Source organism: Tyto alba, unplaced genomic scaffold (assembly GCF_018691265.1).
Source record: "Tyto alba isolate M040663 unplaced genomic scaffold, T.alba_DEE_v4.0 Super-Scaffold_9, whole genome shotgun sequence".
Classification (NCBI taxonomy): domain Eukaryota; kingdom Metazoa; phylum Chordata; class Aves; order Strigiformes; family Tytonidae; genus Tyto; species Tyto alba.
Window position 1 is genome coordinate 30,222,538 of NW_024881330.1, and position 26,263 is coordinate 30,248,800.

At 35.8% G+C, this 26,263-nt stretch overlaps 1 protein-coding gene across 6 annotated transcripts in view; it reads right to left on the bottom strand.

The window, feature by feature from the left end:
• The window catches only part of RALYL (RALY RNA binding protein like), a 392,259-nt gene that overhangs the window by 363,618 nt on the left and 2,378 nt on the right, over nucleotides 1-26,263 (bottom strand). The window contains exon 1 of one of the 6 annotated variants that reach the window (XM_033005852.2): nucleotides 2,359-2,379. The exons of the other annotated variants lie outside the window; for them this stretch is intronic. The gene's annotated coding sequence lies outside the window, so the exon portion shown is untranslated. Of the gene's footprint in view, nucleotides 1-2,358; nucleotides 2,380-26,263 lie in introns of those variants that run through there. 6 annotated transcript variants of the gene reach the window in all.

Genomic DNA, 26,263 nt, shown 5'->3' on the forward strand with positions numbered 1-26,263 from the left:
CTGAATCAGGTCCTGTTGTTTAGATGCTTCATTTATGTTCCATGCTGACACACAGGGAATCATATCAGTAAAAAGGGAGGGGAAGGAAGAATCAGGTTTGAGTAACCTAATATATTTTCAGAATTTTACAGAAATTTAGAAAACTGTACTTCATAACATGCTGACATCGTTTCTGTCAATGACACTGACTAAGATGTGATCCTGCTTCTGTTGAAATTATCAATATTTTTAGTGGTACAAGGTGGATTTTAAAGGCATTTATATATATTATTTAACATTCTGGTATTAAATATCCTGCTAATCAAGTCAAACTGTCACAAGGTGAATTAAACTTATATTCAACTTCTATAGTTCTCTTTGTAATTTTTGTATGTATTTTATGTATCTAATATACATACATTGCAATGTATAATTTTACCCTATAAGATTACATAAAACTATTTTTATTATTAAATGTCTCCATTTGTTTTCAGGATTTCTTTTAATTTCTGAAATGTTAACATTTCTCAGCTTGGTGCTTTGAAGAATGTATTGACCTAAAACAGTACATCATGCTTTGGAAGTTACAGGTATGGCGAAAATGGGAATGAAAAAGAAACCTCCTGGGTGAGATTATTCAGCAGAAAACATAGAAACACTAAATAGATCATAGTTATTGAAAGAGGAAGAACCCTGGAGCAGGTGAGATTTACATACTAATTAGAGACAAAGTTATTCAGGCTCACAGTCCAATCTATCTTCCATCAAAAGACAGCATCTCTTTTAGAAGACTCAGCTACTTTTAGGTTAGCTGCTGGTGTTATAAAAGCTGAAATATTTTTCAGCTTTCATTATATATTTTTGCTTTTGGGGGTTTACAATTCAGTGAGTATTACTTTTTTCATGTTTAGGTAATTCTGTTTAGAAGTGATTTTTATTGAAAAAATAATTTCACCATTTTCCATTTGTGTTAAAAAAAACGTGTGCCTAAGGGGTGTGATGTGCAAAATAGTCAAAGATCAACCAGAGACACCACAAAACATAGACTATCCAAAATTAATAAGAGCAAAAACATACAAGACCAAAAGGGGTCTTGTAGCTGAAAAATTATGTTAATAAGTGACCCTCATTTAATATATAACTGTATTTCTATTGCCCCAATCCTAGCGGGTACTCACCTTCTCCTTTATGATATCCCATGCCTGCTCTATATTATTGATGCCATTCTGCCTATTTGATATGAATGAATTTCACCAGCACACTCCCAATATTTACCCATATCAATAGTGAAATTAATAAACAAAACAATTACCTCGGAACTGTTTCCATAAAAGTTCCAGTTGTAAACTCCCTGCAGCACAATATATCCTGATTTGACATTGCTGTCATCTGCTCACTTGCAAATTCCTTACCCTCTTTAAGATTCTTTTCATTAAGCCCCATGTTTTCCTTTCTAATTATTTCCAGTGCAGCACTGTACTCAACATATATGTATTAGCTTCCATATCAATTTTAGTATCTAAAAATACTCATTAATTTGGGCAATCTCCATTTCTGAAAATCCATCTTGATTTGATTGTAATGAAAACATGGTTTCAAATGTTTCAAAGCGAGTATGTACAAAACCTAAGGTATCTAATACCTTGTGAACTCAACTGAAAACTTGTGCTCAGTCCCACAGGAAGAAATTGAATCAGAAAATACAAAAGAATTAAAGAAATTATAGTGTTGGTTACTTCATTTTAATTCATATTAAAGTGAACTATGATATACAGGAATGTTCTACTACTAGCATGGATTCCTTTCTCACACCACAGTTTAGTCACTTATGAATAAATACTGGCAATACTTTCTTAGTCATAGAACACTTTTACTGAGAAAATTAGTTTTTGTCAGTCACATACATATGTACAAGATCCACCCGAAATAGTTGTCTGATCAGTCCTCCAATTTTAAATAAACATGATGCCTAGGGCTATCATGCTGCTGCTTCTCCTAGATGGGCTTTCTGCTTCTACCTGAATTTTTTTCCCTGATGTCTTTTGAAGGCTATGGTCTTCATTCACTGTTTCCATCTGTTCACTCACATACACGACAGCTCTAATTTGAGCATATTTGGCAAATTTACTTGACTCCTGCATGCTTCCTTGGAGATGATGATCACTCTTTTGCACCCAGACTTGGTAAACATGGCCTTCTCAGCTGCTGGTGAGAAGGAAAACCACCTCCCCTTGTCTCTATAAAAGCAGGGATTATAGCAGGATTACTGTAATCTCATATTCTGTGAAAGCAGTTGTTGTCTTCACTGGGCTTGTATTCTGACCCAGAAAAGCAATAGTAATAATGGGTTTGGTTGTGCCATTCAATTTATCATCTTACCTTGCCTTCATACAGCTGACTTCATGGCCAAAAAACCACTGTGCAGTCTGCTCTGTCCCCTCTCAACGAGCAGTTTCATCAAATACAGGTTATTTCATTCGTCAATCAAATCTCTATTTAAAGCCAAAGGGAGTTTCACCCAAGTAAGACTTGAGACTCAAGTCTTCCTCAACTACTGAAATGCAATGCTATATTATTGAACCAGCTATTAAAAGACCATGATAAGAATGATGTACTTGAGAAAACACAGATCTGAACAAGAAAATATTGGGTTTTGCATCATTAAAGGGAATGACAATTAGCTCAGTACAGCTAATGTGGAAAATGTTCCCTCTTTACAAAGCCACGCTTTGAGAGAGTTGTAGCAATTCATCCTAAAACACGATGCCACTCCCAAAACTTCTGCTTGTAGGATTCTTCTGCAGATCTTGTTTACTTTGGTTTTGCATAAGAAAAACAAATTTGGCCAATGGATCTGTCACTACATAGACTGATTACAGTATAAGCCTGCCTAGAAGAGAAGCAGCTTCAGGCAGGGAGATCATTGCAATGCAGCCAAAACAAAATCATGGGCTCCCCGATGTTACTGAAAACCATGCCTTTAACCACCCCAGAATGAGGATTGCACTCTCTCTCACGTTTAACACTTGTCTCTACCAGGCTTATTTTACAGCTGTGAATAAATGTTCACCTGCATCCAACAGACAGGCTTCGGAGCACTGCAGTTGCTTCACAGCATGTGAACAGCAGAAAGCAGGACGCGGGGGTGATGAGCACAGCGCGGAGACATCCCGCAGTGGTGCCGAGCTGCCAGAGTGGGGGCCACGTAATTTCCCTTCCTCTCAACTAGTACAGAGAATGGCCAGGGGAAATAGGACAGGACTCAGCTTTCCTGGCAGTCTCTGAATGCGGCAATAACTCCTTGGCTACCGTCAGCAAAAGGAATTTTTGAGCAGCCCTCTGGCATAGAGAGCCACTCTAAGGAGTGCAAAGAGAACTATATGCCCTTTTACACAAATAATGTCACACACAGCTGTTGTGAATGAATGCCAGGTACGAAGCAAAATGTTTTCTCATGACTCTGTACTACATGTTTTCCTCAGTTTTCAAATGGGTCCCTGTATAGTTTCCATTATTAACAGTTTTTTCCCGTTGCTGTACGATCTTCATGAGATAAACATAAGGAAACTGTTTCCCTTTTAATGTATTCAAGTATATCATTAGTGAACCAAATTTAATTATTTCAAATGGAACAGAAAACTATACACTCTGTATTTTAAATATAATTAACAACAAAATGCCTGCTCGTGATATATATATTAATTTATTTCATAACACTGAAATGGTGTTCAAAGGCATAACTGAATTACACATTGCCATGAATGCTGAACTTCAGGACAACAGGGTTTCAGCTCTTTTAATCACAAACTAATTTTTCCTTGCTGAGAAATACTCATCTTCTTGATGGCAAAAATTTAATTAATGTTGTCTTAGGTTCCTGAGTGTAATATTGGTTGGTATTGTTGCTGTTATGAAGTGAAACAGCTAACACTGATAACATTCTGTAATTAACTCTATCCCAGCCAAAACCAGGACACCAATCTTTTATAAAAGAGTGCAATTCTAAAAGGACAGAAGAAAAAAAAAAACAGAATAGACAAATATATAACAGATAAAATATAAATGTGGTCATATACAGCTTACTTTTAACAGGGGCTGCCTATAATCCTTCACAAACATGAAAATGCATTGTATTATTCTTCAATTTAATTACAGAAACATGAAAAAGAATTAGAAGAGACCTCAAAAAGTCATCCTTGACATGTGATGTCTTATCTGGTGAGTAGTCTCAATATGTAATCAATTAGCTTTGCAAATTGAAGAATAGACACAATCTTCCTTTTATTACTAACAAAAATCTGTCTCAAAAGTGTGACAAAAACCACCATTGGACATCTTCATATTTTAGGTATGGAAACCCACATTAACTGCTTGTGCACAAACAGCAGCTGGTCATGAATCATAATGCCTTTTTATGCAGGATAAATTACCTTGCTTCATCTTTCTCACCCAATGGTATAAACTGCTGTATGACCTAATTAATATATTCTGTACAATAATAAGTGTAGGTATTAAATACAGGCTATAGCAATTTATAATACATGAGGTGTCACAGATAGGAAGGAAATTAGAGGAAATATTAGTTATTAACCAGAGAAAATAGTGTAACAATTAAAGAGATGACAATAGCCAGGTTACTTACCTTAGAAACGGATGTTCCTCTAAAAAGGAAAAAAGGCATACAAGATGCAGTCTTCATTTTTTTTATTTGGCTGAAAATTATTACTGAGCTTAATGGATATTTTTCATGAGGATTGGGCTGACTGATATTAAATGAGGGCAATTACCTTGACGAAGCATTAAGTAAAGAATTTCTAATGCATGATGCCAGGATTTGAGAAAACACATTCACAATAATATTAACATGATCAGTTTTATAATGTAACATATTTTAATTTCCACTTAAGTTATTTCCTGATTTTTTAGATAACGAGCACTGTCAGCTGCAAGTGAAGTCAACAGCATCATAGTTATAATTTCTGAAAGTCTGACTCTTCATCTATACCAGAGAATTTACTCCACTGTTAATTCCACACCCAGCACTGTAATCCACAGTGTTTGCACCACCTAATAATCCAAGTATGGCAACAGAATGCATGGATAAACACAAGATATACCAAATTAAGTTTAAGAAACCATTTCTAAACAGCCTCCCCTATTTATTGCCAATGTTTCAATAGCAGAGAGCTGTAGTGTTGTCTACTAATAGTTTTGTACTTTCCTAAGATATACTTACAAAATATTTAAACCATGATTCCAAGTGGTTTATCCTACATCATTAAATGTGAATGATCTATATCAAAACAATGAAGAAAGTATATTTCTGAAGGATCATACTTGCTGCAATTTTTATTTATACTGCCTAATTCACAAAGGGTGTCCTAATCATTCATGCAGATTAGCAGTTGTAATCAGTGGTGTAACTTTAGAAATGAACTTGTTTTATAAATTACACAAAATGAAATGCAAAACTCAATCCTGAGTTTATAAATATCAAGTGTAATTTTGTTGCATGTCAGACACAACTACACATTCTATGTATGTAAAGAATTTGCCATGAACATAACGCACTTTTGTGGCTGTGGAAAATGCAATGATGTTCAGTACTAATAAATAAATACATTAAAAAATACAGTTATATTAAATTTAGTTCCCGCAGTGGGCCAGATCTAGCACAGGAGTAAATCAATAGAACTCTACAAAAGCTAAACTTTTCTGACAATTTGCTCTGGATCTGGCCCTCTATGTCTCACTGAAATAATTTTTTTAAATGATTAAGTAAAGTACTGCACATATAAGGCATTGATTTTTATCATTGATTTTGTGCTGGCATTTTACCCAAGCCTCAAAAAGCTTGAGCATTTTATGTATTTACAGCTGTCTGTTGGCAAGGAATAATTCATTCACTCCAAATGAAACATAGTCCTGAAGCTTATAAAAACAGCATTTTTCTAGAATAGATTTACAAACAGCTTCTTCAAATAAAAAGTTAGAAATGTACTTTAAATCACTGAAACAAAAACAGAAGTCTGATACTTGAATGTTTGGGGGCTTGTCAAACAAATAAGAAGGATACAGATTATGTTTGCCTCCCAAGAGAGATGTTCCATTGGCAGAAAGCAAAGTTCAGTGATGAATCATCATCTCATAACAAAATATTTCCAATGACAAAATGAAGCATATTGTTTAGTATTTTTGGTTAAACACCTATGTAAAAAAATGTGGTTGCCTGTCACTGTTTTTTTTTTTCCTAACCAGAAAAATCCATCCATCATTTCACAGGGAGAGCAGCCTTTCCTTCTTGGCTGATCAGAAGCAATTTCAGACACAGGTCCAGCATGAGCAGAACCTACCTCTGATTCATTTCAAAACCTCTCCTGTGTCACATTCTAACACAACAAAAAAAGCTATTACCTATATATAAGGGAATATCACCCTCACAGAGACCACTGCCTATTCATTTAAACCACTCAGCTCCCTCAAGTCTCAACAGGTTAATGTGTTATTCCAAAAAAAAAACCAAAAAACTTCTTTCCCCACTCTTTCAGAACATGTGTTCACCAATGTTAAAGTAGAGAATACTGCTAGCTACAAGAGCTTTGCCAAAAAGGAAACAATGAGAAGTAAAGACAGTTATTCCACACCTTCCAGGCATATATTTTCTCTTTCCACTGGTCTGAGTGACCTTTAGCTGAGCACAACATCCAGAAGAGATTCTAAGTTTACTAGTATTGTGGGCTACCTTTTCAACATATCTATAGACAACTTTGTGACAGTGGTTGAAAACACAGCTGCTAAAATATTTGCTTTTAAATCTTACAGAATGATGGGTAACTCAATATGTGAATCATCAACAATACTTTTGATGACGGAGGGTTTTATTCCCATTTCAATGATGGGAAAAAAAATGAAGCAGAGAAGGTACAATTCAAAAGCATTAGAATGACCAGGAGAGTCAACAGATGTAGACTGAGTTGCAAACCTAGCTCTGTTCCCAGTGAAAACTAGTGGTATTTAAGAAATGATGAATGGGGTTTGCGTTCAAGTTGTAGATTGATTGAAAACTCCAGCAAATCAGCTTTCAAGGCACTGTTTACACAAACTCTCACAGATAAAATCACCAAATGCAAACCTCAGACTCCTCTACTAGGTATGTCTTCATCGGTGAGGCAACTAAGCACTAGTCATTGGAACCATATGACAAGGACCTCTTGTGCACTGTTTTATAAAAAATTAAGAGAACTATAGGAAATGTTTATACCTCATTTCTGTCACCCACAGGTTTTATTAATTCCATATTTACATTATTATTCAACAGCCTGAAAGCTTTTCCTTTCAATAAACAATACTATTTGGCACACCATTTTTTCTGAATCAACTCAGAGAGGCAGATTCTTTCAGTTTAACATGCTGATATTACTATCTCAAAAATGTTCAGAGAAGACTGACTACAGACACATTCTGGCGACAAGCTTGTCTTCTTCTAGCATTGAAGAGAGGTCAGGAAACACTGACTTTTAAGGCATTTAAGGATCCCTCATGTATGGGGGAATTAACAGTAGCTATAGTATATGTAATCATATCTTTATATAAGGATAATCATATCTTACCCATCTACTCAATGGCACATGCCAGGACCCTGAAAAATTACGAACAGAATATTGCATACTTTGAGATAACTCCTGCCTAAAATATCCTTTCTGGGAGCCATTGCCACAAATCAAAGCAGCTGTTAATCTGAGGAGTTATAAGAATGAGAAACAAACTGGCAGATACCTCTGTTTCAACACTCTAAACTCTTAGGTCCTTCATTAAGTGCAGCTTCCTCAGTCCCCAAAAGTGCATTCAAATGGAAATGAATAAAACTTGGTGTGCAAATGTTTAATCATTACATTTTCCTATTCACACATAAACAAAGCTCCTGCAAAGTACCTTCATAAATTTTCAAATTTTGTACTTTAGTTGTTTTCAGAGATGTTACAACATCATCCCAAAGGTCCGTATTTATCAGTCTTGAAAGAGCTGACAGCAATGTGGGCATTCCCTAATAAAGTGTAAGGAATCAGTCTTAATACCATTTCTTGATGCACAGCTCCTCTTTATACTTGCAGTTTCATTACAATACCTTACATAAACAAGAATGTATGTGGTTCCAACTAGCAAAATAATTTGAATAACAAGAACAAAGAGGCTCAGAAAGACTATGTGATGTGCTCACACCACAAGATCAACAGCAAAACCAAATCTACCTACTGTCCCATCTTATACTTTATCCATGAGGTGACAGCTGAGGCTCAGGTGCTGTGAATGTATTTCCAGGTTTTATCCCTTGTATATATCAATTCTCCTCTTGCCCCCTTTCTTTCATGCTGAAAAGCTGAGTTTCAGAGAGATTAAGCTAAATAGCATATATTAACTATGGCTCATTACACATACCAACGGAAAAAAAAATAATATTGGTTCTAAAACACAGAAGAGAAAAAAAAGTGTTGCGATAATGACTTTTTCAACTTATGGATATTTTTCTCTTTATCAAGAGAGAAAAAGCTCAGATCTTTTTCTCAACAGATCTGATCCTACAGTTAGAATTCTGTCTTGCATGGCATGATCTTTTAACCCCTCTCAGCCATACTGGCTCCAAAGCATACTTCCCAAACTGAACTGCAAGTCTTGATCCAAAGCAAAACAATCAGAAAAATGGTATTTTGACAGCTGAACATCTGATGACTGTATCATTTGAACCCTTACTGTTATTTAACCCTTCTCAAGATTTAATATAACATCATGATCTGTTGTATCTCTAATAATCCACCTAAAAATTGGGTTAATGAATGACAGAACATTTATCCTTTGCAATTAAGTGGGCTAATGAATGCCAAAATTTCTAGGATTCATTAATACACTCTCTTTGTCAATGCAGTTTGTGTTAAGTAGTTCATACCTTATTCTATGTAAATTGTCTGATTGATTATAATCAGTACACTATTCAAGGCACAAAACAGATTTTTCTTGCAGTAGTGTGCAACATAAAATGGCTAAAAAATATGCAACTTGTGCCCACTGCCCTCCATCAGAAACAAATGACTTTCTAACTATTCTTTCACTATGAATAATGCATTCTTAGAAATCCTCTCAAAATGCAAAGGAGAAGCTCTAGTGCTAAATAGCTTTCACTGAAAGATGGTTTCCAAGTTCATCGTTTCTGTGCTTGGGTTTCACGTGCATCACATTTTCCCCCACCCTCCACATACAGCACACATATGCATTACCTCAACATTTTTAAAGCTCCATTAGTCATTCAGCAATAAGACTGAAATGATCTTCCCAGTATAGAACTAATCATTCTATATTCCACAACTTATCGCTAAAAGGAAGCAAATCCCATTACATCTGCAATGAAGAAGTTATGAGCATGGAATCAGGCAATCAATTCTCCATTGATTTAATGGAGACATCCTACCGGCTGCAAATATTAGTCACTATGTCTAAAAATGTCCAGGCCACAGTATTTTTAAAAATTTAGCTTAACTTCAAAATAACATTAGCTTTGGTAGCTTTCTTGTCTTTTTTGGTTATGGGATTATTTGCATTTGATTTTGCAGGATGTGTGAAAACATTTCAGATATGTTAGCAGTTCTGTAGAGGGACACATACAAATGACAGAAGGAAGCTTCCATGTGAAACTGAACCCTAAAGAGAGGAAAGAAGAGTAAAGGGGAAGCACAGTGAATGTCCAGCCACAAATTGTTTCTGTTGAGTATATACATCCTTCTGTTAGATACTATGCTCCTCCCTCTGTCCAGTATCTTTGTAGTTTCTGCATGGGATTTTTATTACACCATTTTCCTATATATCTGCAGGAGGGAAGACTCTTCAATGTGTCCCGTAAAATGTGACTATATTCTCATTGGTGGTCAGAGGTTGAAGCCCACCAGTGAAATTAACTGGGTTATTTTGTTTAGCTCAAAGGTGGTTAACTATAGAGCATGTATGTAGAAGAAATGGAAAATTTACACCAGCAGGAAAACTATTTTAATATTCTCAGCTTTCTGTACAGAAAATATGGTATCTCTTATCTGTAATCCAATGATTTTTTACTTCTGTGCTTTTAAAGAAATATGAAAGAAAAGTAACTAATACCAGTGTTTATTTTCAAAGTGCAACCAATATCACCTTCAGCCCTAATGATCATAGGAAAGAGATTAATAGGGAAGTCCCCACTAGATTAATTAATTAATATATATTTAGTAAAAGAAACAGGTGTTGCTGGGCCAGTCTCCTGTTTTCCAACAAATGCCCTTCATACTAGTTCAATGAACAAGGAAATTTTCTTTCTTTATGTTGCAACTTCCTAGTGGAAAAACTGTGCCCACAGCCCAAAACACTGATCCTCTGAAAGGGGTTTAGGGAACACCTGTTCAGATGGAAGATTTTACAGAAGACTAAACTGAAAAGAGAAGTTTGAGCTGTGGGTTTGAGGCCACACTAACCCAGCACTGAGTTTGACCTATTAAACCATACACAGAGTCTCCTGAAAATTACATAAACACTACAAGATCTTAGAAACATTGAAGCTGGGGTGAGCAAGGGGACTGCACATGTGTCTATGCTGTAGATGTGTCCTCAGAATAAAAGGCTGAGGAAAAGATGTTTGGGAAAAATGTTGCCTAAAAGGAGCTTAAAAGATGAGTGACAAAGTTCTCTTTCATTGCCTGCCTTCCGCTGTGTACAAGAAAACTTCTCGCTGTTAATTTTTCTAAATAAATGTGATTTCATATAAATTATCAATTCCATTAAGAATATTATCAAAAACAAGAAAGAATCTATGTAGCAACAAATATTCAAATTATATTTCTTTTTTAACATGTTTATGAAAATCACTGGCTTAGATTATAAATCTTTTCTATACACTCTTCTATACACAATAACATCACAATCCAAAATACTCTAATTTATAAACAGTTTATATAGTAAAAAGGGGGAAAATCCTTGTGTTGGTATTTGGCAAAGGACCAGTGGTTTACATTAATAAAAAGTCAGATGATGACAACTTTCCTCCAAGTCTTTACAGGAAAAAAAAAAAAGTTACAGAATTATGGCTTAATTTATTTTCCAACAGGGTTTCATTTTAAACTGCATGCTAAATGTTATAAAATTTTGGCCATGTCTAACATATAATTATGGATGCCAAAATGTGGCAGTTGTAGATGTCCTTCTATAGCAGCCAGTCAAATACAGAACCTCAAAAAAATCTTACTACCTAGTTATGTCTCACTTTAGTAATTAGGTGTGAATCTGGCTAAAGAAATCATCAATACTGATTTACAAGAGATCATGCTTTATCTTATCTGGTACTACATCAATTTTCAATATAGTATTGAAGAATGAGGTATTATGAATGGAATATTTCTACAAGACACAACATTTACATTTCATCTGCACAGTAATTTTTGTCCACAAAGTATCTACATACTACACCTAGACAAACTGGTGAGTTGTAGGATTTGACCATATTTAATTATGTGATCATGTGAAGTATAAACTTACAATATGAAAACTTAAAAGATGTGCATGTTTGGCAGTTGGCAGGAGACAAGTCCTTACCCACACAAACAAGAGGAATCCTAACCAAAGCCAAAAGCACTCCCTGCCTTACCACAGGTGTTTTGCATCATCTAGAAGGAGACTAAACATGCAAATAAAAATAGGTCTGAAAACAGACTATTGGCTCATGAAAATCTTTCCATGAATTCATATCAACTAACATTTGGTTTCACTTAAAGAAAACTATTTCTTTTAGTCTTGCTTCTGAAAATAACGATCTTCCTTTTTAATTATTCGGTTGTGATCAATATATGGTTCTTAAAAAAAAATTACTCCCTCTGTTGTAAATAAACGGAAATTTACATCTTATCTAACACCATACATCATACAAGATAAGATCATGTAAGATATAGGATATCGTATATATATGTATCTTATATGGTATATTGAGGAACAACTTCAGCAGCTTCTCATAGGTTCTCTTTACCTGTTGGAACATAACTATTTCCATGAAAGTCAGCTCATTTAAAAATGAAAATGAGCTGCATGTCTTTTTAAAATTTTGCCTACAAAATGGCTGTAGGATTCTTCTGAAAATTTCACTGTGAGAATTTCACTACTTGTTAACTTGGCTTTGATGTCTCTTTCTGCTTTGCCTGCTCTAAAATATTCTTATTCTATTAATAAAGACCCATATTTCTCCCCCCCTTTTTTTTTTTTTTAAGTTGAACTTTGTTAAAAGGCGCTGAGAAAGATAATAACATAAAGAAAATTTCCAAGTGAAAGAACTATCTGGGGACTTATAAAAAGGATACAAGGACAACAGTACCATATCTCAAGTATAACAGAAGGCTTATATACAAAATATATATCATGAGAGAAAAATTGCTAATATTAAGAAAGAATACTTTCCTTCTTACCTCAAGGGAGGAGATTATCCCCCTCTACTCTGCTCTCATGAGACCCCACCTGCAGTGCTGTGTCCAGCTCTGGGGCCCACAACATAAGAACTACACAGACCTGCTTGAGCGGTTCCAGAGGAGGGACGTGAAGACGCTCAGGGGGCTGGAGCACCTCCCCTGTGAGGACAGGCTGGGAGAGTTGGGGTTGTTCAGCCTGGAGAAGAGAAGGGTCTGGGGAGACCTTACAGCAGCCTTCCAGTACTGAAAGGGGGCTACAGGAAAGATGGGGTGGGACTTTTTATCAGGGAGTGTAGTGATAGGTTGAGGGGTAATGTTTTTCAAAGTGAAAGAGGGTAGATTTAGATTAGATATAAGGAAGAAATTCTTTAATGTGAGTGTGGTGAGGCACTGGCATAGGTTGCCCAGAGAAGCTGTGGCTGCCCCCTCCCCTGGGGAAGTGATCAAGGCCAGGTCAGGCGGGGCTTTGAGCAATTTGGTCTGGTGGAAGGTGTCCCTGACCATGGCACAGGGGTTGGAACTAGGTAATCTTTCAAGATCCCTTCAAAATCAAACCATGCTGTGATTCTATGATATTTTTAAAAGGGTAAGGATATTTTCTCTGATTATTACTTGCAATACACTGCTGGGGAGAGGTTGTGACTGAGTGAGTTCACAGAGGTAATGCATGCAAATAGTTTAGACGATTTCACATTGAAAAGAATTTAAATATTTACACTGTGTGCATTATTTTGAAAAAAATAATTGTTATTATTGAATACACACTCTACTGCAGAATCCTAAACACTCATGGTGGGTTGCAAGCTGCTTATAAATCATATAGTTTTGAGGTTGGATCTCCCCCTCTATTTTTTAAATAAGCTGCTAGTCTTGTTTCATGGCTGGGTTACTATGCACTTTGGCAACACAAATCAATAACATTTTCTTATGTTATCATTAGTTAAATGATAAGCATTTGTAAAGCATAAAGGCTTTAAAATTCTTAGATTAAATCTGACTAATAAAGTAAGTCCTTAAAGAAATGTTACTCTTCTAAATGTAAACAGGTAAGCACATATGGGAAGCTGCAGTTCACAAAAAACAGAGAACTTGCTCCCAGAGTTTCTGCTGGGATACAGATATGACCAAGCTTGAGTGGTCTGCTCTGTCCATTAAAGCATGCTTCTACTTTACAATCTTACTGTTTTACTTCCTCATATAGTGGTGCAAATAGAAAACATGGAAAAATTTAAAATTTATAGCCTCAATAAGAAGGTACAAAGCAATGCACCAAAACAATTTTCATAAATAATTGTCTTTTTATGCTACCATTGCTACATATTTCATAATGAAACTTCAAATATATGTGTCTAAACACGTCCCTCAATATAGTAAACACAGATTGTACACATACACATTCAAAAACCACTATATTGAAAATATTAAGTAGGTTGGCAAAGTCAAGGAATACAAAGCTAGGAAATAACAGAATTTAGGAAATTACAAACTCCTATCATTTGAAATTACTTCAGGAGTTTGATCTGAGCTGCAATACTAATCTAATAATGTATTCCTACTTCATCATCTTGCAAATACACTGCAAATGAATATTTTTTTATTTTTAAAAATGTTTTTCTGCTTTAGGCATAGTTTCTACATTACATTTTAAGGTTTTGTTTTTCTACAGAAGATGAAGTTGCTGTTAACTGACATGGTCATTAATAGATCTTATATTTACTCTGTCTGGTAAGATAGTGTGATGTGTCCTGATACGTATCTAATTGTATAAGGTATCACCTTCTGTATCAATTTATTAATATATATAAACTATAAAATAAACTATATATAAACCAGTATAGTTTACTCTTGCATTATTATTCTGGCATTCTATGTATTTTACTAGAAAGTAGCCCCTTGTGAGAATATATTTTTTTTTCTTACTCTTTAATAACAGCAGAAACAGAATAATGAACTAGGTAGACCATGAGTTTGACCCACTACATCAGCTCTTTTTCACTTTTAGTATACCAGAAAAAAATATATACCAACTCATTTACTAGGAAAAACAACATTGCATTTTTTATATTAAATCAGATCTTTATTATGCCATTATCAGAACCCCTGATTCAACAGGTGCCAGACTGTATGTTCTATTGAATTATTACCCTGTTCCACATTTATACCAGAAACACATCCTACTGTATCGAAAACAGAAGCCTGATCTTAATTCCAATGAAATCAATAGCAAAGTTGTTATAGACTTAATTACAAGACGGGAACTATTCTTGGATATAGTTACACAGGTACACCTAATACATATCATGGTACACTCTGTACTATTCAAAATATACGAGACTGAGAAAGACTTTTATGAGGAAATATAATGCACAATTTCTCATCTTTAATATAAAAAATCAAAACAAGAACGTATGTTCTCGGATGAAACTCCGTTGCAGCGCAATCCAAACAAACTCAGGTCCAAAGTGTTGCAAAACTACAAGTGCAAGCAGTACCTGACTTTCACTTTCTATGTGAGGTCAGTCTTGCTACAAGTTACACATAGAAAGCCACACATTTTATGTTCAAAGTGCAGCTGGTAGACTTTGTCCTTGGCATATTTACTTAAAATATCTTTCATATATCTTATTGATGTTAATGGCAGCCTTCATTCAGCCTTGTTTCCACCATAAGTCTGTTTTCTAGGGCAAATAGAGATTGCCATCATATACAGTAATCTACATTCTACACACAGGAAATCTTCCATAAAGAAGCGGAGGTCAGGCCTTTAACACTGTATTTAGTAGAGTTGGTCAAAATTCTCTTGACTTTCAAAATTACTTATGCTTGTTGCTCTGTCTGAGCAGCATTTAACAGGAAAGTATCATGATTTGGAAATCTTGCTTTGAATTTCACAGATGAAGTCTAACACCAGAAAACTAATGTAATATATATTTAAAATCTTGCATGTATCATCAAATACCATGAGATACATTTTATATCACACTCCAGAGGTCACAAAATATTTAATTTGAACAAGGGAGATTATAAGTGTACCTAAAGAGAACTACCCTTTTAGGAAAGGATCAAAACTTTCCAAGTTTTCATTAGGAAGTAGCTTCAAGGTGCCAACTCTATTACTCCATTTCTATAAAGATACTTTACTGATGCACTGCAAGGCCGTAAAAATAATAGCAAACAGCTGGTCATAAAAGAAATTGATGATTATGGATTATACCATAGTTACACTTTAAAGTGAAATAGCAATTGCTATATGAATATTTTTTTTTTTTTGCACTCTGAAGGAGAAGATGAAAGTTGTAAAGCAAACTACAAAGTTAAAATATGTATTTTTGTCAGAGATGCTAAGATGGTAAGAGTGAGAAAAGGCAAAAGATTTGAGTCTGTCCAAGGGAGTCATCATCACTCCACCCCAATTTGAGAAATATTTGCTTCAGATCCATTTCTACAGCTTCACCTTACTTGTGTGGGCAGTCTTACTGACCTCACCAGAACCAGTGGCTTCAAAATATCTACTTACAGGAGTGAGAGAGTCAGATTTCTCCCCTTTGCAAATGACTCTAAATTCTGAAGCATGGGATGCATTGCATTGCATTTCAGTTGCAATTGAGGGTGAGTTTCGAATTGCATAACTTCTGTTGTATTGTCAGCTAAAGTTACCTAATGTTAAGGCAAGCTTCCCTTAATTGACCTTACGTAAGACTTAAGGCTGGAAAACATAGTCCAAATCTCAAAGAGGTATGCAGATTGCCTTCACCAGTGCTACCTACCTTAAAAAAAACATAAGCTCCGCTTCAGACCATAAGTTCCTAAAGGCCCAGGGAATTCTTCTGTGAACCCTCCCCCTTTAACAAACCCCAGGGGAGGGATGTGCCAAAAGCAATTCCCTAGTTCAAGCAGCCACAGATCTCAGTACGGGGAATCTGGGTACCTCAATGACTCGTCCCAAAGGGCTCGCTCCTTCAAGGTGCCCATTTTATGTAGAGACTGCCCAGAGACCTGAAGTGCCAAGTTTAGGGGCTCTGAGTACCCTGCCAAAATCAGAAACCTAGTATTCAAGTGTGTGACTCTAGTAAAATGGGCACAAATAAATGAAATCTAAACAAACTCTAAGAACAATACATCAGGCAGACTTCAATACCAACTAACATTTAAAGTTTCTAGTCAGGTAATGAGGTGACAGTCAGATGCACCAGTTTAGAGTGCATCTTTTAAGAAAATATAAAATTAAGTTCTCCTAAATGTTAATACAATTTAACATGTCCTTAAACATAAAATCCCTGAAGAAAGTAATTTTGTTCTTTCAGTTTTATGTACTACATTTTTACTTAATAGCATGTTTGCATCTGACCTATTTTATTCAGATATGCATAACACCTAAAAATTGTCTATAGTACTTTTTTAAAAAGTGTTTTTAGGATATAAAATGTATTTCAGCCTCTTGGACCTGATTGTTCTGCTCTGGACCTGTCCCACCAGCAGCTATAATAAATACCAGTTCTATCCTGAATCTGTTGAAATCTAACACCTTTCTTCACTCAATAACCATCATTGATATATAATAAGCAATTTAGAATTCTTAGTATTTAAAAATTAAATCTGTAGATTTGCAACTGGGCTTTGTATTGTATTGGCTCAGTGGCTAACCTCTGGCTTTTTTGTATCAGGCAGATTGGTGTAGGGGAGCCATAGGACCAATTTAAGCTCTAAATTTAGGAAATACCTTCTTAAAAAGACCAATTACTTTCTATTAACACTCTGAAAACAACCTTGTCAGGTAGAAGGGATTCCTGTTGGGAACAGCTGTGAGGAGGCAGGTACATATAAGAAACGAAAAGAGGTTTGGCTATAGAGACCTTTTAATCTGAGCATTCCTTCACATTCACAGTGGCTGGCCCTCCAGCTGGGAAGAAAAGCCAGACACCAGGACCAAGCCAAGTGCAGGACCCGCACCGAGTTGTGGGTCCCTATTTCTTGTATGTCTGATAGTCACACTGCACAGCAAAAAATCAGGTTGCATGTTTACCCTGGTGGAAGTATTTGTCCTACAAACCTGAATAATACATGGAAAATTTCAAACTAGCTGAAGGAATTATGGATTTTTTTTTTTAATTAATACTCTTACTAAGATGATGAGGAGTAAGAAGGACCCCTGGAAGTAAAGCTTTGAATTAGGGGAAGGTAAAAAACAAATAAGCAAATAAAGACCATCAGAAAGTCTGCTTTTGGATCTAGATGAAAAAAATGAAACACAGTCCTGTGCATGCTGACTTAAAGGGCTCACCCTGGCTATAAAAGGAATGAGAAACCTAACATTTTTTTTTTTTTTTTTTGGTCTCACTCAGGAAGTATGAAACCATTCCATATTTTCCTAGTTAAAGAAGTAAGTCTGCTTTACCAGGAAAAAAAATAACACTATTTCAAGAATAGGTTACATTAATAGTGTCATGTTATAATTTGTAAGAAGAGGGATATATTTTGTTGTTTGCAAGGCTTCAATTGCTCTGGAATCATTCCTTAATAGAAAATGGAAACAAGTAGTGGAATATCTGTAGTGCTGATGAAAGCTAAGGTGGAGAGAGAGAGGGGACTGAGCCTGAGGGGAAGGTGAGGAGAAGCAGGGACTGAAAACATCCCCATTGTCTGGAGCCTTAACTGAACCACTGGGGATTTATTTCTCCATTTCTATTGCTGTCCTTCCTCCTTCTCTTTCTACTCCTCTCCCCTCTTCCATCCCTCTCCTACTGCTTCCTTTTCTTTCATCCTTCTGAGCTGTGCCGACGCCAGGGGAGAGGTCCAGAGCAGGAAGGAAGGTCCAGCAAGTCTGAAATAAAAAAACATCACAAATAAAAGATAAAAAGAATCCAGAAATTCAAAGTGTTACACCCAAAATTTTAAAATACTCTTTCCTCTATCTGTCACTGCAGACCAGTGTGACATGGGTCTCTATGGCAGGGCTGATTTTGATTTTAAAAGATCTGAAAGTGAAAAGTAGTCAGTCTTATTCTGATTATGATGAATATTTACAACATTAATTAATATTTGTAACCAAGTATCAAGAATTTCTCAATCTATTTTAAAATTTCTGACATGAAATGTCACGCTACATAGGATGTTAACTTATGCATCAAACAAAAAAATAAAAAAGTGGCATTCCTGAAACAGCTTATTTTCTTAAACTAAACTGTATTTATTTTTCTTGTAATCTCTTATTTCACAAGCATGTTCCTGAACATGTATTCCTCATTCAGGGTCCCTGGACCACCTACTCACCCAGAGCAGCGATAAAAAATAGCATAGTTTGGCTTATATGCCCTACTCTCATTGAGAAATTCAATTGTACTCATCTATGTCCTGACAATCTATGGTCATGAGAACTTTATATTCCCGTGGTAACATTGTGCTTCTATCTCTGAGCTGAGACGCATGCGTGAAAAAGGAAACATTACAGTGCATAAATGAAATAGGGAAAAGAGGAAAAAAATTCATGAAGTCAGTAAAGGGTTTTATCCTTGTAAATCTGTTTTATGTGAATACTGCTCAGAAAATGCATTTTTGAGGGACAGTACAAAAACCGAAGGTAGGAATACATTGCAAGTAACCAAGATGAAGACCAAGTGGTGATGAAGTGTATAACACGTGCTGATTCTATGATCCTGTGACACAGTAGCTGCAGCTAACAGTTTATAGTCCCCAGAGCATATTACTGCACTTATTTGAAACAGTGATTTCAAAGTGCTGAGAACTCCCACTTTTTAACTCCTCAATTCTCACAAGTCTGTAAGATTTCTGAATCTGAACAAACAATTATAATGTGGCTGTTAGAGCTCACAGCTGCATCTTATTTTATCATGGTAGTAATACTATGGTATTTGGGCAATTAACTCATTAACTACCATGAGTTTTGTGCTTATTCCTATCATACCAAATGGTTCATTTCTAATTTGGATTCAGCATTTGTTCAGTTTCATGTTATGCTGTCAGCGAAAAACACGGCCTATGTGAGCAGCTTGATGGCCTCTGTACAGGCACTCAGATAATGCTGCTCTGAGAATAAGACAAACCCCATGGTGGAAACATGTACACTATGTTCACAGATTTCAGTACCTGTACAAAATTTTACAGAAAGCTCAAACACATATTGAAAGAAGTAGCAGAATTCAAAATCTGTCAAAAAAGAGGATGATATCATAGCATACTGGGCAGCGGCACAAATCGGCCGGTTCTTTTGCATCCCGTTACTCGCAGTGACGTGGGACGGATCTAAAGGAAGTCACTGAAACAAACTGTCTAAGAGCTGATTTATACAGAGCTTAACACTCAATCTTACAAAATTCCAATCTTCTCTAGAAAATTACAAGAGACAGGGAAAAATAAAATCTATCTGGATGTTCAAAACTACAAGTTTTACTGGAATCTTTTATAACAAGCATGTACATGAGGATGTTAACAGAATGCCATTAATAGCTAGATATTTAAACTATGTTGCCTGGATCACCTCAGTTCACAAACTGGATCAGGTTGTAGGATTACATTATAAACAGAAAACTGGGTGAAGCAATGGAAAAAAGATGTGAAATCTTGTCCTCAACAGAAATCTTTGGGAATTTTATCATAGCCTAGAACTGATTCAAAATGTTTAGAAAGACATTTACATTTCTGTAAAAAAAAAAAAAAAATACTGCAGAAATTGAAAATAAATTCAAGTAAAAACTTAAAGTTTTAAAGATTCTAATGGCAAAAAAAAAAAAAAAAAAGAAGAAGTTTTAAACCAAATATTTCATTAAGAAATAAATATTTTGACAGATGGGGGGGGAGGGAAACATGAGATTCATTCCCTTTAACTTCATCCATGAAAAAGTCAGGAATGTAGTTTAAGTGTCCCATATAGGTTCTCTCCTATCAATGAAAAGAGAGAGGCGTTTTAGGAAGGTAGTTCATCTCAGCTATCCGTAGATGCCTCTCTTGGGATGTAATCTGTAATTCTCTGGAGGTGTCTATATATCTCCATTGACTACAAAGCCTTGAGCAACTGTTAGACTTCAATGACTAACTTTAGATGGCTAAAATGATGACTAGCTTAGCTCCGAAAACCTATTTTTTAAACAGCAAGGTTAAGTGAGATGAATTGAACCTTTTTTGTGAATCACTTTATCAAAAATCTACAGGAAAAAAAAAAGTTTTGACAGGAAATTTTGACCAAAATATGTATCACTGATTTTAATAGGACCAAGGGACCTTTCTATTTCTACATCACTCACCAGAGCAGGGCACATACCAATGAAAGGTAACACAGTATGTTTTTCCCATAAAATAATAAACAACAAAAATAGCATTAATGCCCTGATGAAATATCCCCCTAAAGCAAAAGTGATGTAACATCAAAATGTAAGTGTAGTGTCTCTTTTAATTGTGCATAATGTACATTAATTGTCTACAACTTACAAGTGCACAACTAGAAGATGCTAACCTCTTCAGAGTCAATCTTGCAGTTGTCCCATTTAAAGAGCTCCCATTTACATGGTAGCTGCATATACATGAAGAAAACATAATTACATTCTTCTTCCTCTGAAGTTCGAAAAAAAACAGTGTATGTGAAATTATATAGTAGAGAGTACATTAGAAAACTGACCTATTGTGCAACATCTCAAATGTTGGGTTTTACCCTGTGAAATCAGTGGCAAATACAACATGAGAAATGAGATAATAGCACTGATATTTTTGTTACTTAGAACACAGTATAATTTATCCCTTTTATAGGTACCCAAACAGGAGGTTTTGTTTTAATTATACCTTCAGGGTGTCCATTTCATAAACACTACATGACAGTTTGCACAGAACATGTTATATAACTTCTATCCTAATATTTACTGAGTGGAGGATCTTTTGACAAAATATTGTAACTAAGTAAAATTTCTTTTATAAAAAAGTAACTCTGCATTACAGATCAATCTTAGAAGCATGATGCTGCTAAAAGCAGTGTTTCACTGTAAAGTCAGTGAGTTAATATAACTCCCTCTACTCCCAAGAAGAGCTGTTAGCTGTTGAGTGCAGGCCCAATATGCAAAAATGCACAAAACTATCTTTGTTACATTCATGCATTTTAACTTTTTGTAGTATTTTATTCTTTCATATTGTTCTAATAAAGAGGATGCCTAGGATAGTGCAAACATTTTAGTATTTCTGAACTCCATTATAACACAACCAAACAGAAAGAAGGACCAGCATCGTCCACACCATGCAAATATTATTCTTTAAGACTGAAACTCCAGTTCTTAAGTCAGCCTAAAAATACTGAATACAAGGTATACATGTGCAGTGCCTCTTCCAACTCGTAAAGTTATCACTATTTAACAAGATGTGTCTTGTATCTATTTGACATAGATGCTGTTCAGCTTCTATGCAACTCTCAGCAAAAACAGAGACATCTTTTTACAGAATTAACTGTGCTAGTGTGATGTTTTCTGCAGAACAAATTTAGCCTTGCTTCAGTCAGGTGAAGAATCACATTAATATTTGATTTGTGCCAGATAGCCCCTTTTTGTTGACCCTGCACAACACAAAGCACATGCCTGACTCAATGGAGGATCCTGACGAAAGCAACCAATGTGACTGAGCAGGCTGAAATAAATGCTGCTGGGATGGGGCACAGTTGGAAGAGTGGGACCTGATTTTCACCAAGTCATTTAATAATCGTCAAGGTGAAATAATTATGATTGGATCTTTTATGGTTTCCTATTCTTTAAATAATAATAATAATGATCTGTACTGCTTTTTATAGGCTATGGCTGTCTAAGGGACTGTAAGCAGTTCTCAGAGGACCACAGAACTGCCCACACAAAGTCTCAGATGTTTTCAGAGCTCCACATTGAGTTGGTTGCTCAGAGACTGCACATCAGTAGAGGCAATAGTCTCTGACATCAGGAGGCGGCCACCTGGGAAGGGTCACTGATGTAAACCAAGTTTATTCAGAGCTTTGGGTATTTTGGGAGAAAGACTCATGAGTATGCAAAGGACAAATAAAGAGCCTGGGGGGTGTCATTCATATTCCACCATGTCCGTACCCACTGTTGTTCATCACTCACATGAAATCCACCTCTGCTTTTTCAGAGCTCTACCAGACAAGTCAAAGTATAAATTATTATGTTTACTACCATAAACATGAAGGAACTACACCAGAACAAAAAACTCTGTTCCTGAAACTGAAATGCAATTGCAGAATGGTTGAGCCCTGACATCCCGGCAGGCCAGCCGGCACACAAGGAGCCCGGGATGGGTGCTGGGGAGGCACACGGAGGAATACCATGCACCATGCAGGCAATTTTACTCTGTAGCTTTTGTCAAGAGGCAGTAGATAAAAATGGTGTGTACAGATTTCCTACACAGGGAAAGTTAAACTGATCTTTCTTAAACCAAAGTGTTGGTTAAGCCCTAAAGTATAATTAATGAATGTAAGATTTCTGTTAATTCTCTATCACACTAAAAACAACTCTAAAAATATCTATCTATATGATTCTATCTATTCATCCACCTATCTATCCTTTTATCCCAGAATATCACATTGATAGAAACAAATTAATTGTATTCACATTAACCAACCTGAAATTCACTTAATAATTTTAAGGTCTACTTCATTATTTGTTTTAATTGTTGGCAGATGATTCGTTGAGATGGAAAATCACACTTCACTGCAAAAATACACTTCCTCAGAAAATGCTTCAAAAACCTCAGTATAAATGCTTCTGAAGGATTAAATACCTTATAGAGACTAGAGTGTAATTTTGAAATAAGAAAGAGTAAAGACAAGGAAAAAAAAAATGGTACAAATTATTCTAATGTGTGCATATGCAAAACAATGATCTTCAAGCCATTTTACTCCAATCATTGTTCAAAGATCATAAAATAATATTGGTACATTACAAAGGTGAAAATGTTACACTGTAATCTTCATGCAATTTAAAATTATCATTTTGTTTTCTTCTGTCAGTCTGCACTGGAGTTTAAGGAACCTACAAACTGGATGTCTATGCAGACGGTGCCACAGGTTACATATTTTTTCATCAGGACATACTCATCTTTTGCCTTCTGTTCAGAAATTCTATATACTTAAAACACAGATAATTCTGCTCCAGAATTTGACAGAGCACCACATCCTCTAAGACCAAGGTAAGTTAAAAACGTTCATCTGGGGGCAGAATGATCAGTCTTTACAATCCTGCATTTGAAACACTATTAAGCATTTTTATCTTTTTATCTTTTGAAACCCCTGAGGCAGGGAATGAAGAAAATAGGAAAAATTACACTGTATAAGAGAAATAAACTGCAATTAGAATAATGCTTTAGAAGCCTAAAGCGCTAATATATAAGCAATCTGGGAAGAAACTAATAAGGAAAAGTTATTTCAAAAAGCATTGTAGCCAGCTTTCACATTTACTCCTGATAGAAGACAGTCCCTGATACAGCGCTGGCTCAAGCCCATTCAGGTTTCCCCTGGCTGATATGAATACAAAATACTAAAACAGTAAGTAGAAGATCCCTGGGAGTGTGAAAATCAGAGTGTTGCAGGAGAAATTCCTGAGTCCTTTGCTGTTATGTTCTAGCCAGAGAAATCCAGATTGGTTAGACAGAGTGAAGGGAAGGGCTGCATGGAGCAAAGCCTGTTCCACCAGCAGAAGGCACGTCCACAAGCGCAGCTCCAGGTGGAAACATTAGGGCTGATGTGGGAGCCACAAACAGGACTGCCGTGTTTGCAGCTGAAAGCAGAACACACCAGCTTGGGCAGAAGAGGATTTGAATGCAGGTGCCTTGCTTCTGCTGCAGCATGGCGTTGGTCAGAGCCAGCCTCAACATCCCTTCCCAGTGCTGGCCACGCTACCAGGAATGTCTCCCCATTAAGCCCAGCAAACGTCAGTGAGAAGGGGCTGTGATTGCTCTCTAGAAATATACCCTGAAGAGGAGTAGAGATGTGGAGAAGGAACCATACTGTTTAGGGACAGCACTGGCACAAAAATAAAGGAGCGTAAACTGTCTGAGAATAAATTTAGGACCAGAATGAGGTTTCTAACAGCCCGAAAACTGAGGCTCTGCCTCACCTTCAAAGAGGTGCAGTGGGAATGATGCCCCAGCTAAATTTAAACTGGAGCTTGCTGAATCTGAACAAAATAAGAATACCAACCTAGCATCATTGCAAAACGGAGTTGATGACTCCACAGGCCCCTCTAGTCCTATCTTCTTTGCAGAAAAATGTGAGAAGATATGCTTCTGTTGCCAGTTCAGGCCACTACAGCAGCTAAACCCCTGTATTTACGAGTCAGCGCTCTGGGCACTATACAGTTAGTGACTTCTGTTCACCTGTTCATTTTTATTTACTAGTAAATACTGCTAATAGTAGTTAGTTATGGAGAAAGAAAAGAAAAATTGCTTTCCAAAGCTTTCAGTTTACAAACCTTTATAAAGGTATCTTGAATTCCTAAAGTCTCCTGAATTTCAAAGCAGATGTAAAGAGAAACAGATGTCATTTAAGTCTGGGCACTCATCACTTTCAGGAGTTAGGGTAGTACATCTCGTACTAAATACAAGAAATGTAATTATATCATCACTTGTAGAAATAATGCTGCAATATTTAGACTAATTTTTTATTCATCTCAAATGTACAAAAGGACAATGGTCTTTTACACTAACTATGGTTTTCCAAACATGCTTTCAACAGCATTAGTCATAGCATAACTATGGAAACACCAAACGGGAACCAATTCCACCAACCCAAATCCTACTGTGCCGACATACTGCAGGAGGGAGAGGTATACTATTTCAAAATTAGCTCCTTTATTCCTATTTTAAAGTCCCTAGGCCATTTCATATATATGAAATCATACAACCTCAGATTGCTGCAAATGAAATGTATGTATATTAATTACCATGCTACTCAGACAACAGGTGCTTCGTAGATGAAATCTGGGTGCTGAAAATAGAAAGTTTTAGGAATGCACTTTCTCAGACTTTAAGATAAGACTAGGTGTGCAGAACTAGATCTTCAGTCAGCAACTATCTCTACAAAATCACTCACACAACACACCTGCAATATTAAAACAAACGATGAAAGGAACATCATTCTGGAAACTGCTAGCCTAGTTATTTTATTTCAGTGCTTTAGCAATATCAAAAATATTTTGCTTACTGGCAGTTCCACATAATTTAATGAAAAACATTAATTTAAAAATAAGTAGGGATGGAAATAAAAAGAGGGGTGGAGTATAAAGTTTCAATCACTCTTGTATTTTAATGGCTTGCTTTCAAATTAAATAATGAAAAAATAAGCAGGTTGAGTCTTCCTAAAATGTGGAGTATTGACCCAACAGATCGTAACTATTTCAAAGCAGTCATCATAATCTATCATGCAAATATCAAGACAGTGTTTTTTAGACACATGGATTATTGACCCCAATATACTGCCAAAAGTATTCCATCATGTCAGAGCAGAAGCTGTGCATAAATATCTGCTGAGCATTTTTATTACATTTAAGCTGGAAAAAGCCACCATAAAAACATAATAGATATGTTTCTACAGAGAAAAATGAATTTATTTATTTTTCAACATGACTAATTGCACAAGCGAATGCTGAAGACTTCTTATATATACTTTCTAAAGGAAGCTGTTACAAGAATGTAAATATAAGTGTTAGAAGCTTCAAACTTCTAAATGCATTTGTAGTCCTACGAGTTATTTTTTGCTTATAACACAGTGAAAAAAGAAATATATCCCCTGTAACTTACTTTAGTTTCCACATCTGAATACACAGCATATCTTTATAGTCAGTTATAGA